Genomic DNA, 13,405 nt, shown 5'->3' on the forward strand with positions numbered 1-13,405 from the left:
GAGTTGTTTTTCATCTAACTGGAAAACACAGACAAACATAAACGCACAGAGAAACGGTCCGAAACCGTCACAATCACACTGAAAACAAAATAGCAATAAACGCTGCAGGGGGTGTAGCTAACAACAAGTTCCGTCGCCACTAACCTAAATACTTAGTAGTTCCGCTACTTTTAAAACATTGTAGCTTTTCCAGAAACGAAACGCTTTTATCAACAAGTAACGGTTTAAAGCAACCGAACGCTACATTCTTCATACTTTCGGACGAGTCACGAGCCTCTTCTTCTGACTAACGTTACATCACAAACTTTTTTTTTTTTTTTACCGCCATCTGTTGTTACTTTTGATATCACACATCTCACGCGTTACAGTCTGTCGACCGACAAGAGGTCGTCTGATTATTTAGCAAAAGATGTAAAGCCACTATCGTCTATAATTCATGCAAAACAAATATTAAAAAGCCCACGTCGAAACCTAAAGCACACGCAGGAGGTATTTAAACTGATCGATTTATCAGCATTGAACTTTATATAAATGCCTGTTTATTTTGTTCTTGCATCGAGGTCGGATAGTTTACACTTTTTGGCATAGAAATTACTTGGCTTAACTGAATTTAATCATGATTGCATTACAATATGTTGTCTTAAACCCCACATATCTTGCTTATAATTTAATTATATTGAACGTTTTTATTTTTTACAATTATTCATCAAGAATTATTCAGTTACCTGCAAATTAAACATATAATAATATAGGTTCATAATAATAATAATAATAATAATGATGAAAAAACGTTATTTGATGCAGCTATAGCTACTTTTTTGATAGTAACTTTTTCAGAAGGGTACGCAGCTTGTTGAGCTGCAGTTTTATAGTAGCTTCCCCAAACACTGAGGATAACAATACAGTGTTCACACCAACAGACGATAACGTTCCGTCTATTATAAGCACAACACTGTACCTTCTCGCTCCCGCTCTTCATGTGCAATGATTTTATAGTCAAAATAAAGAAAATGACGACCACACAGAGCTGAAGAACCGACAACACCTAGAAAAGAAAAGAAAAAGATCAGGGCATGCTTTTTTCGAATTGCACGTAAGAACGGTTCATTTTAACACACGTTAATTGAATAAGCCTGGGACATCATACAGCACAAGTTCATTTTACGGCAGGATTTAGAATCGTAAATAAAAACTGAATAAGTTAAGTCTTACCACATGGTTGATAGAAGTGACAGCAATAAAGAAAATGATGCCGATGCAACCCAACACGCGTTTCATGACTTCAACTCCCTTCTGTGCTCTCTATGAAATAACAGAACAATACCTGCTGATAACTGACGGACCTCCGGCTTTTAAACTCTATGTGCAAAATGTAATGATATCGAGATTTCAATCAGTGCAAGTCTCTCACTCACCCCAGTAACTTTCTGGGCGTCCGTCGGCCTCTCCTTCATGCCCTCAGATGGAAAACGCTCCGGGCCGTGGCACAGAGCACGCAGGATCTGACACAGTACGGGCCACTTGCTCTTTGGGTTTGAGGTGATGGTGATGACCACCATGCCCTCTCCCTGAGACACCTTCAGAGACATGCTGAAGATGGGAGCGAGGGATGGACTTCGACCTTAAACAAGATTTTAAAAAAAAGTTCGTGCATCAGAAAATCACAGTGACGCAAGTTAAAATAGTTTTCCTTTTCCACGTTCAAACATGTGCATAATTATTAAAGCGACGTTTCTCGTCGACTGCATCAACGTTTCTAACAGGAAGTGAACGTTCACTTGTGTATGTTTACTTTGCAATAAAAGCAAATTGCTGCAATTCTAGTCAGACCTTTTTACTTCTAAAATCGCTCTTACATTTTCGCTTTACTCACCTTATGGGTAGCCTATTTGTGTGTGTTTTACAGTCCGGACTGTAAGTCGACTCCTTCCTGATGTGTTGAAGGTGGAGCCGTTTTGTCACTGCCCTGATTCCCGTCAACGATTAGGTCTCATATTTCCTCGTTTTACTTGAAATTTTCATAACGCAAGCAGGCTATGGTGCGCATTTTGTTCTCTCGGCGCGGTTGATAAGCATTAAGCCGTAATGTAGCCTATGAAACAGACGCGGCGCTTTTTTCAATGAAGCTCGGCGCTGTTAAAAAAAGTCACATGACGGAAGCTTCACTTTTCGTCGTTTGAGTGTTTCACGTGGAGTCTAAACTTTCCGGTTATGTTGCCTGTGGTTGTTTTTTGCAATAACTAGTTAGACTGTGAAGAGTGTAGGCAACTGTACTTTTTTGGACCTCTGAGTGGGGTTTTATAGCTTCCTAAGCTAACCACTAACATTTTTTTAACCCCAATTTTTGTTTACCTCGTCGATGCAAACGTTTCTTGTGTGAACGTAAAGCGACATGTTTTCCACCCACCTACTAAAAAATGTTCTTCCATTTAGGTACATTATATTCATTTAATATCCTAGCTTTATTGCTGTTGTAAGTCTCGCCGGCAGGTGGCGTTGTTGCAGAGGCTGCAATCTCCAAAACCTGGAGTTATTTTAAAAGAAGACCTATAAACCCACACAACCTTTTGCTCATGTTTTTCATTTTAAGTAGGCTACTCATTTAGATATAGGCATCTTGTAAGAAACAGGCATACTGTAAGATTAACTGGGTTATCGTCAGCTAATTTATACGTTTTAGGACAAGAGAATATGTTTTGAAGAAGGATCCTTATGGTAATTCTTCTCTAGTATACAATAAAAGATAGTGAGGTTTAAACCAACATGTAGTTAACTTTCATTGAGTAGTGCAAATTAAAAAGCGAACATTATTACCCAAAATAATCACAACTTTCAACATTCATTTTCATTGTAACTATAGACATAGTTGACAAGAGTGATGTAGAAATATTCACCACTGGTGATTTATCTATAAAATCTATATTTATCTATTATAAATTTCACAGTAAATCTCATTTTCAGCAGTAAGAAAAAATACATTTTACCCCAGTTTAATATTTTATTACAAATATTTTTTTATATTTGGTGTACACTTTACTCAAGTGTAAAAATATTATATATTGAATATTGTAAAAACTGGTATTAATAACTACGGTCGGGATATACTAAGGGCACATAGTGAAAATTTGTAGTATTCAGTTGCGGTAGTCGGTTCCCTGCACAATTATATGCTTAACTAATTAATTTTTTTGTTCATGCAGCACCAGCAGCGGCGTCTTCCAGCATCGCCTTGTTCTGGTTCCTCCACCGACTGCAAAACCACAAAAAGAAAAAAAACACCTTTGGCGATCACAGTGGATTTGACTAATTGATTGATTGTTGTAGTAATGCTGGCAATACAGTACCTTTACGTCGTCATTCTTCATGGACATTTTTACAGTAAAAACATAGAAAATCATGGTCACACAGAGCTGAAGAACCAACAGTGCTATCATCATGATACGTAGTCCTCGTATGATCATCTAAGCGAGTAAAGATATTTTAAAATAAAAAAAAAACAAAACTTTTTTTTTTTGAGTTAACTACCAAAATATTTGCAGTAGCTTGTCTTACACTATATAAACAAATTTTGGTGTTTTGTTTCTTTGCTGTAAAAGGCAAATCACTGTAACCAGACTGTAAATAACTGTAGGAGTTGCATTTTAGAGTTACAATACTATTTTCCATCATCAGGTCGAGGTCATCAGGTCACTGACTAATCAAAATCACTGTGATGACCAGCTGTAAAACACAGACAGTATTTAAAACAAAACAAAGCAGATGAAAACTGAACCAGAAATAGCATAAACAGAGATATAATTGAAGACATGGCTTTCATAGACACTTACCAGACAAGTAGTAGGAAGTTTAGCATGAAGAACACACAATATTCCAACTATTAGATACTAGGAGGCAAAATAAAACATGTGCATTTAACATGTCAAATAAAATCAACAAGTCTTACCACACAACCAAGCCAAAAGGGTTCCAAGGATTATGTTTGCATACTATAAAACTTAAGCTATGAAAACAAACTCCCCACCGTAATACTGATGACACTAATTATAATTTGCACAGTCTATGGGACAAGACAAATATATTTTTATGCCACAAGCTGTCGGTAATTAAAAAAAAAAAAAAAAAAAAAAGAATCTATAGTTATGTATAGAATGTAAACAGCTACAAGTACTGAAAGCTTGGGACATTTCAAAAATATTTAGTTAACACTTTAAATGGCCAAAACAATAATAAAAAAAATCAGTTTGTGATTTGTTTTTGGATTGAATTTAATTTGTATACCATTGCACTAATGACTTTTGAGGATCCAAATGCATAAATAATGCATAATTTTCAGCACACCATCTTTAAAATAAAGGGTCTTTAAAAGGTTCTTCACAGCGATGTCATAGAAAAAACATTTTGATTCCACAAAGATTCATTCAGACAAAGGTTCTTTAAAGAGCCATCTCTATATCTTTTTATAATCTGAAAATCCTTCTTTGCCCACAAAGAACCATTTGTGAAACAAAAATTTGTCAGATGTTAACGGTTCATGGAACCATTAAGACAAAAAGTTTCTTCTAGGGCATTGTGAAGCACCTTTATCTCTAAAGAGTGTGTTTTAAAAACATAAATCTTATCTTTTTAAATGTTCAAATCAAATCTGTTGAACACATTCTAAAATCAGAAGGCCTGAAAATATCAAAAAGGTATTTTTACAATTAATTTAAGTGTCTGACTCACCTCAAGAGCTGTGAGAACGTGCATGAACTTCCTTTTCATAGACACAGGACTACAGCAGAGAGAAGCCAGAATCTGACACAGTATGGGCCATTTGCTCTTTGGGTTTGGAGTGACAGTGATGACCGTCAAACCTTCACCTCGAGACCAGAGACATGCTGCAGATGGAAGTGATGGACTTCAACCTTCTCCAAACAAGAGAAACGACTAAGGCTCGTATACCAGAGAATCTCAGTGGCTCAAATGGTATTATGTAAATTCATAACATCTTGTTTCTCTTCACAAACAAGTTCTAGAACATGTGTGATTATTAAGCAGCTGACTGCGGTTCACACATCAACTGAAATGTTATTTTGCAAAGATGTTTGTGTTTGCTAAAAAGTTTGAGTTTTGCCACACAATTACCTTTTAAACCTTTCTTATTTTTAAAAGAAGGTGAATTTTTAAGAAATCAGTGAATCACATGTTTCCCTTTAGATCCTCTTGAAATTGAAAGAACCTGTGTCTATAGTCAGGATGTAACTGAAGACATAGCAAACACTTCATGTTTTACTTTGTATGCAGGAACTTCAAACTCAAGTTGCCATTCTGGTTGTTTGAATTGTGAAGAGTGTAGTCTACAGGTGCATCTCAATAGATTAGAAAGTTGTGCCTAAGTTAATTTTTTTCAGTAATTCAACTATCTCAGCAAATTAAAATACTTTAGAAGACCAATAAAACAAACAAAACATTTTTAGTGAATTGTTGGCCTTCTGGAAAGTATGTTTCCTCCTCTACAATACAGTTTCAGGTTTGGTGATTTTGCTGGCCAGTCAAACACACCAACACCATGTTCATTTAACCAATTTTATTGCTTTTGGCTATGTGAGCAGGTGCCAAATCCTGATGGAAAATGAAATCAGCATCTTCAAAAAGCGTGCTTCAAAATGTCTTGGTAAACAGGTGCAGTGATGTTAGTTTAAAAAAAAATACAATAGACCTGCAGATGACATTGCAAGCAACTTGGGCTATGAGCTTCTCCACCCTTCCTCCAGACCTTTTGAAATACAAAACTTTGGACTATTGTCCAGTTCTTCTTCTCCATAGCCCAGGTAATACACCTCTGATGTTTTCTGTGGTTCAGGAGTGGCTTAACAAGAGGAATATGACAACGGTAGCCAAATTTCTGGTGGCTCTTGATCCCAGCTTCAGTCCATTCTTTGTGAAGTTCACTCATATTCTTGAATCGATTTTGCTTGACAATCCTCATAAGGCACTCAACTCCACTCAACTTTCTGTTAACATGCGTGGATACAACACTCTGTGAACAGACAGCTTCTTTGGCAATGAATGTTTGTGGTTTACCATCCTTATGAAAGGTGTCAGTGATTGTCTTCTGGACAACCGTCAGATCATCAGTGTTCCCCAATGATTGTGTAGCCTAGTAAACCAAACTGAGAAACCATTTAAAAGGCTCAGGAAACTTTTGCAGGCGTTTTAGGTTGATTAGCTACGTTTTCACAAGCTCATCACGTTTTCACAAGCTCATCAAAACAAGAGTGGTAAGTGAATCCTTACGGTGAGTAAATGGCTTCTCCCTGCATTGTCACTTGCACCGTCTGTCACATGTATAGTTTATCCTTCTCTGTTAGCGATCAGGGATTCACGTGTGATAAATGCAGGGAAATAGCTAGGCTGACAGAGAAGGTTTTAGAATTAGAGACACGCATCCAAACTTTAATTGAGGACAGTAAGAATGCGAGGGCTGTAGATACTTCTTTGGATGCGACTAGTACAGTGAATCATGTACATTGTTCGGTTCCAGTTTCAGAGCCCCTGCAGCAGGGCAATTGGGTGACCGTGAGGCGGGTTAGTCGCGGGTCAAAACACCGCTCTTCCGTTCCGATTAGAACATCAAACAGGTTCTCCCCACTCAGTGACGCACCCACTGAGAAACCTGATCAAAGTGCTCTAGTAATTGGCGATTCTATTGTACGGAACGTGAAAATAGAGACACCAGCCACCGTAGTCCAATGCTTACCGGGAGTGTCTGACATCTTGTCAAATTTAAAAGTGCTGGCTAATGCTAAACGTAAATTTTGTAAGATTGTTATTCACGTCGACGCTAATGATGTTCGACTTCGCCAGTCGGAGATCACTAAAAATAATATTAAAGAGGTGTGTGAATTTGCAAGCACGATGTCGGACAATGTAATATGCTCCGGTCCCCTCCCTGCTTAACGGGGTGATGAGATTCACAGCAGACTGCTGGGTCTCAATGGCTGGATGTCTAAGTGGTGCCCGCAGAACAACATAGGCTTTATAGACAATTGGATGAGTTTCTGGGGCAGACCTGACCTGTTGAAAAGAGATGGTGTTCATCCCTCCTGGGGTGGTGCTGCTCTTCTATCTAGAAATATGGCATATAGTCTTATAGCTCCAACATGACCAACTAGTGCCTAGGTCAGGAAGCAGACAGACTGGCTAAACCGACCGTCTGCTAGCTGCTTCACGTCACAAAAGGCAGTTAATTCTCAGCACATTGAGACTCTTTCACCTAGATATCACACTATAGAGACTGTGTCTGTTCCCCGAATTAGAATATGCAGAGAACGTCCAAACCTAATCAAAAGCAATAATTTAATTAATGTCCAACAAATTAAAACTACCTATAATTCAAATAAGCAAACGATAAAACTTGGCTCGCTAAATATTAGATCACTTTCCACAAAAGCCCTTTATAAATATGATTTGATCAAAGATCAGAAGCTAGATTTGCTTTGTTTGACAGAAACCTCGCTAAAACCAGATGATTATATTACGCTAAATGAATCTACCCCCCAAAATTATTTCTATAAAAATGAGCCACGTTTAAAAGGTAGAGGGGGAGGGGTTGCTACAATTTATAACAATATTCTTAGTACTTCTCAGAGGGCAGGCTTTAAGTATAACTCATTTAAAGTTTTGGTGCTGCATATAACATTATCTACAGAATCATGTGCTAGTGATAAATCTTCTGTTATGTTTGTACTGGCTACTGTATACAGGCCACCAGGACACAGCACAGATTTCATTAAAGAATTTGCAGATTTTCTAACTGAGTTAGTACTGGCCGCAGATAAAGTCTTAATTGTTGGCGATTTTAATATCCATGTTGATAATGAAAAAGACTCATTAGGATCAGCTTTCTTAGACATTTTGAACTCCGTTGGGGTTAGACAACACGTCTCTGGACCTACTCATTGTAGAAATCATACTCTAGATCTAATACTGTCACATGGAATGAATGTTAAAATGGTTGAAGTACTGCAGCAAAGTGATGACATTTCAGATCACTATCTAGTCTTGTGTGAACTCTGTATAGTTAAACCTGTAAACTCTGCACCTTATTACAAGTATGGTAGAACCATCACTTCCACCACAAAAGATAGCTTTCTAAATAACCTTCCTGACTTATCTCAATTCCTTAGCTCATCCAATACGACTTAAAAACTTGATGATATAACAGAAACTATGCACTCTCTTTTTTCTAGCACTTTAGATACAGTTGCTCCTTTGCACTTAAAAAAGATAAAAGAAAACAATCTGACTCCATGGTATAATGAAAACACAGGCACCCTAAAGAGAGCAGCCCGGAAAATGGAGCGCAGGTGGAGAAAAACTAAATTAGAAGTATTTCATACTGCCTGGCGGGAGAGTATGCTGTCATACAGAAAAGCATTAAAAATTGCAAGATCTGATTATTTTTCATCCCTTTTAGAAGAAAACAAACACAACCCCCCGTATTTATTTAGTACAGTAACTAAATTAACAAAAAATAATATTGCTAATATTGCCCAAGAGTATAGCTGCAATGAGTTCATGAATTTCTTTACTTCTAAGATTGATACCATCAGAGATAAAATTGTAACTATGCAGCCGTCAACTACAGTTTCACATCAGATAGTGAGCTTTAGAACCCCTGAGGAAAAAATTACACTCTTTCTCTACTATAGGAGAAGAAGACTTGTACAAACTTGTTAAATCATCTAAACCAGCAACATGTATGTTAGACCCTGTTCCATCTAAACTATTAAAAGATTTGCTTCCAGAAGTCATAGATCCTATTTTGAACATTATTAATTCATCATTGTCATTAGGATATGTTCCCAAAACCTTCAAACTGGCTGTAGTTAAGCCTCTTATTAAGAAACCACATCTTGATCCCAAAGACTTAGTAAGTTACAGACCAATCTCTAATCTCCCTTTTCTGTCAAAGATACTAGAAAAGGTAGTATCCTCACAACTGTATTCCTTTTTAGAAAAAAATGGTGTCTGTGAGGATTTCCAATCAAGTTTTAGACCGTACCATAGTACTGAGACTGCTCTCATTAGAGTTACTAATGACCTGCTTTTATCATCTGATCGTGGTTTTATCTCGTTATTAGTGCTATTAGATCTTTGCGCTGCATTCGATACAATCGATCACAACATTCTCTTGGATAGACTAGAAAACTATGTTGGCATTAGAGGAAGCGCCTTAGCATGGTTTAAATCATATCTATCTGACCGCTATCAGTTTGTAGCAATAAATGAGGAGGTATCATATCGCTCAAAAGTGAAATATGGAGTTCCTCAAGGCTCAGTGCTAGGACCGTTACTTTTCAACCTGTACATGTTACCTCTGGGAGATATTATCAGGAGTCATGGTGTTAGCTTTCACTGCTATGCTGATGATACTCAGCTCTATATTTCAGCGCAGCCTGTTGATACACACCAAATTGAGAATCTAACAGAATGCATAGTCAATATACAAAGCTGGATGATGAGTAACTTCTTAATGCTAAATTATGAAAAAACAGAGGTGCTAATAATTGGACCTAAAAACCCCACATATAATAATCTAGAACACTGTCTAACACTTGATGGCTGCTCTGTTAATTCTTCATCATCAGTTAGGAACCTAGGTGTGCTGTTTGACAGCAATCTTTCCTTCGAAAATCATGTTTCTAGCATCTGTAAAACTGCGTTTTTCCATCTTAAAAATATATTTAAATTACGACCTATGCTTTCAACCTCTAATGCAGAAATATTAATTCATGCATTTATGACCTCAAGGTTAGATTATTGTAATGCTTTATTGGGTGGTTGTTCTGCACGCTTAATAAACAAACTTCAGCTAGTCCAAAACGCAGCAGCCAGAGTCCTTACTAGAACTAGGAAGTATGATCATATTAGCCCGGTTCTGTCAACACTGCACTGGCTCCCTATCAAACATCGGATAGACTTTGAAATCTTATTAATTACCTATAAAGCCCTGAATGGTTTAGCTCCTCAATACTTGAGCAAGCTCTTATCACATTATAGTCCTGCACGTCCGCTGCGTTCTCAAAACTCTGGCCATTTGATAATACCTAGAATATCAAAATCAACTGCGGGCGGCAGATCCTTTTCCTATCTAGCACCTAAACTCTGGAACAATCTGCCTAACTCTGTTCGGGAAGCAGACACACTCTGCCAGTTTAAATCTAGATTAAAGACACATCTTTTTAACTTAGCCTACACATAACACACCAACACACTTTTATTACCCAAATCCGTTAAAGGATTTTTAGGCTGCATTACTTAGATTTGCTGGAACCGGGAACACTACTCCTACAATACGATGTACTTGTGACATCGTAAAAAGAATGGCGTCTACGCTAATATTAGTCCTGTCTCTTTCTCAATCTGTTTTCACAGTTTGTATCCAGACTAGATGGTGGATCAGCACACAGAGATTATGTTCATCAGAGACCAGAACACCTAGATGCGCCCCGTGGACCAATCACCAGATCCTGATGAAGACACACACACACACTAAGTCATTTACACTACCTGACACAGTTGCGTTTAAAATTGAACTGGAAGTTAAGTGCTGGGCGTCCGGTCAGAGGAGAACTGACCCCAACTGTGTCTGGTTTCTCCCAAGGTTTTTTTTTCTCCATTCTGCATGGGGTTTTGTTTCCTTGCCGCTGTCGCCTCTGGCTTGCTTGGTTGGGGACACTTAACTTCTAGTGATTATCGTTGAATTGACTACAGAGACCGTCTCTGCATTTAATAAGAAATTGGTCACTCTCGTCATTATACATCCCTGTCATTATTCTGTACAGTGCTTTGATGCAACCTGTGTTGTTAAAAGCGCTATATAAATAAAAATGATTGATTGATTAGCTGATTGGCGTGTCGTTCTGATTCTTGTTGAAATAGTGAATTGGTGAGTTTTTGTTAAAAGTGAGCCAAAATCATCACATTAAAAGAACCAAAGACTCAAACTACTTCAGTCTGTGTGCACTGAATTTATTTAATACAGGAGTCTCATAATTTGAGTTGAATTACTTTTTCACAACATTCTAATTTATTGAGATGCACCTGTACATTAATATATTTATATGAAGTTTTCAAATAAGCTTAAATTACTTGATTAGCTGAGTCAGGTGTGTTTGATTGGGATTGCATCACTCTGTCCAGGAACTGAGTATTCACTGGTACTTGCAGCATTATTTTGTCATGCAGCGCCGGCAGTTGTGTTTTGGTCAACTGTTCCTTTAATGGTTATTGTAAATTCTACAATTGAGGAGATAGCACTCGCTTGTAAATGAGTAAAACATGGAAAAAATACACAAACAGATGGCTAATGCCAAAGTGTTCTAGTCATTTATTTAAAATAAAAGCAGCCACAGCAAAATTCAGTAGGTTAATGAAATGTAACTCTAATATATAAAAATCAATTTGAAATAAGTGTTTCGCATAGTGACATGCCAATAAAAAAATTTGACATTTTTTTAATGGTACATTCACCGAGGAATCAGAGAGGGAAAAAAAGTTTCCAACCCTTTGGTTCAAAGGTTAGCACAAACACAAGTACAAATTTGGAAAGGTGGTGGCGCTACAGAGATTTCCAGTGATTAGTGAGGTTAAAATGTTCTCCATCTCTATGCCAAATGTCACAACTTTTTATCATATGGTTCAATGGGCTGCCCTTGACTTCCAGATCAGAATAAGAACAACGGATACAATAGATGTCTATGCTCATTGGGTGTATTTAAGAGCATTAACGGATACAATCAACCTTTAGTGACTGGACTATAATTAAACATTTAATTCAATTTACACAGTGTTACAAATGGAGATCTGCTTTAAATCACAACATGCTTTTGTGTCTCTCTAACATGCATCACCGGCATCGTCCAGGAGCCGCTTGTGAAGATCTGCATCCTCCACCAACTGCAAACAATAATAAACACACACAGAGCAGTTCTCTAAAACTCTCATGATCATCATTTGACTGATATATTGTTGTAACAGTGCAGTCGATACTGTACCTTTATATCTTCAGGTTTCTTTAGCAAAACTTTTCTAGTCAAAACACAAAAAACCGATGGTCACACAGAGCAGAAGGACCACCAAGATAATCATCATGATTTCCAGTCCCCTGAAGATGATCTACAGGTGGATAAAGAGCGGATTGTCAAGTCACCCTAAAGTCTGTAAGACATATACATTGGTGCTTTTTGTAAAGGAACTACTAATATACATTTGGAAGAAGATTTAACATCCAGTGCATATAATGCACCATCTAAAGATAATAAAAAGATAATCGTTACCTGATTCTTGTATGACAGACAGATCTCTTTTTTTTCCACTTCCTTCATCGTTAGGTGAATGATAATTGCAGAGCCCTCTATATTCATTATAATCATTTGCAAGATCCACTGAATACACCACAACAGTTATGACAGCCAATGCTATATTGACTCCATTCAGGATCATCCCCATTATTGGCTATAAAATGCAAACAGTATATATATAATAACTGTGTGTGTGGAAAAAACTTTGGGACCTGTCAAAAACACAAATGCCTTTGATAGACACTTACCAGAGAAGAAGTGGGAAAATTAGCTGCAAGAATACATACGATTCCGGATAAAAGGACCTATAATAAACAAGAGCAAACATAATACATGTGCAACCAAAGTTTTTTTTCCTTCCGATTAAAAAAAAAAAGAATTATGCTTTTTGACATTGCTTTTTGACATTGCCCACACTTACAGTATATATGTTGAAAATATCTACATTCATGTGTTTTTTCTTCTATATATTTATGCATGTGTTTGCATATATTTATGTATGTTTTTATGCTTATATAGCCTATACATAATAAATATACAGAACACACACACACACACACACACACATATATTATGTAAACAAAAACTTTACATTGGATGTAATTAAGCATGATTAATTGCAGTTATTGTATGTTTAGTATTTTCTCCGTCAAATTTGATGTTTTGTAATATTAATATCTTGATATCATTTCTGCCCTGGAATACTTTTTTGTAGGTGTTTCAAAACATTTATTAATTCTATCTAAAGCATTCAAAAAACACAAGACCTGAAAGACATTTTCCAATTAATGTAAATGTCTGACTCACTCCAAAAGCTGTGTGGACGTCCTTCAGCTTCCCTTTCATACCCTGAGATACAGAGCACACTGGACTGTAGCACAGAAAGCCCAGAATCTGACACTTAAATTATTGTTCAGCAATATTATTATTAAGCAATGTTGTTAATAATATTAAATGTTATGCTATTTACATTCCACAATGTTGAAAATCCTACAAAATAAAGGGTTTCAGGGTCAATCAGTGAGTGAGAATGTGCACACCTACTGCAATGACAGCAG

The sequence above is a fragment of the Puntigrus tetrazona genome, chromosome 16 (genome assembly GCF_018831695.1).
Source record: "Puntigrus tetrazona isolate hp1 chromosome 16, ASM1883169v1, whole genome shotgun sequence".
NCBI lineage: Eukaryota > Metazoa > Chordata > Actinopteri > Cypriniformes > Cyprinidae > Puntigrus > Puntigrus tetrazona.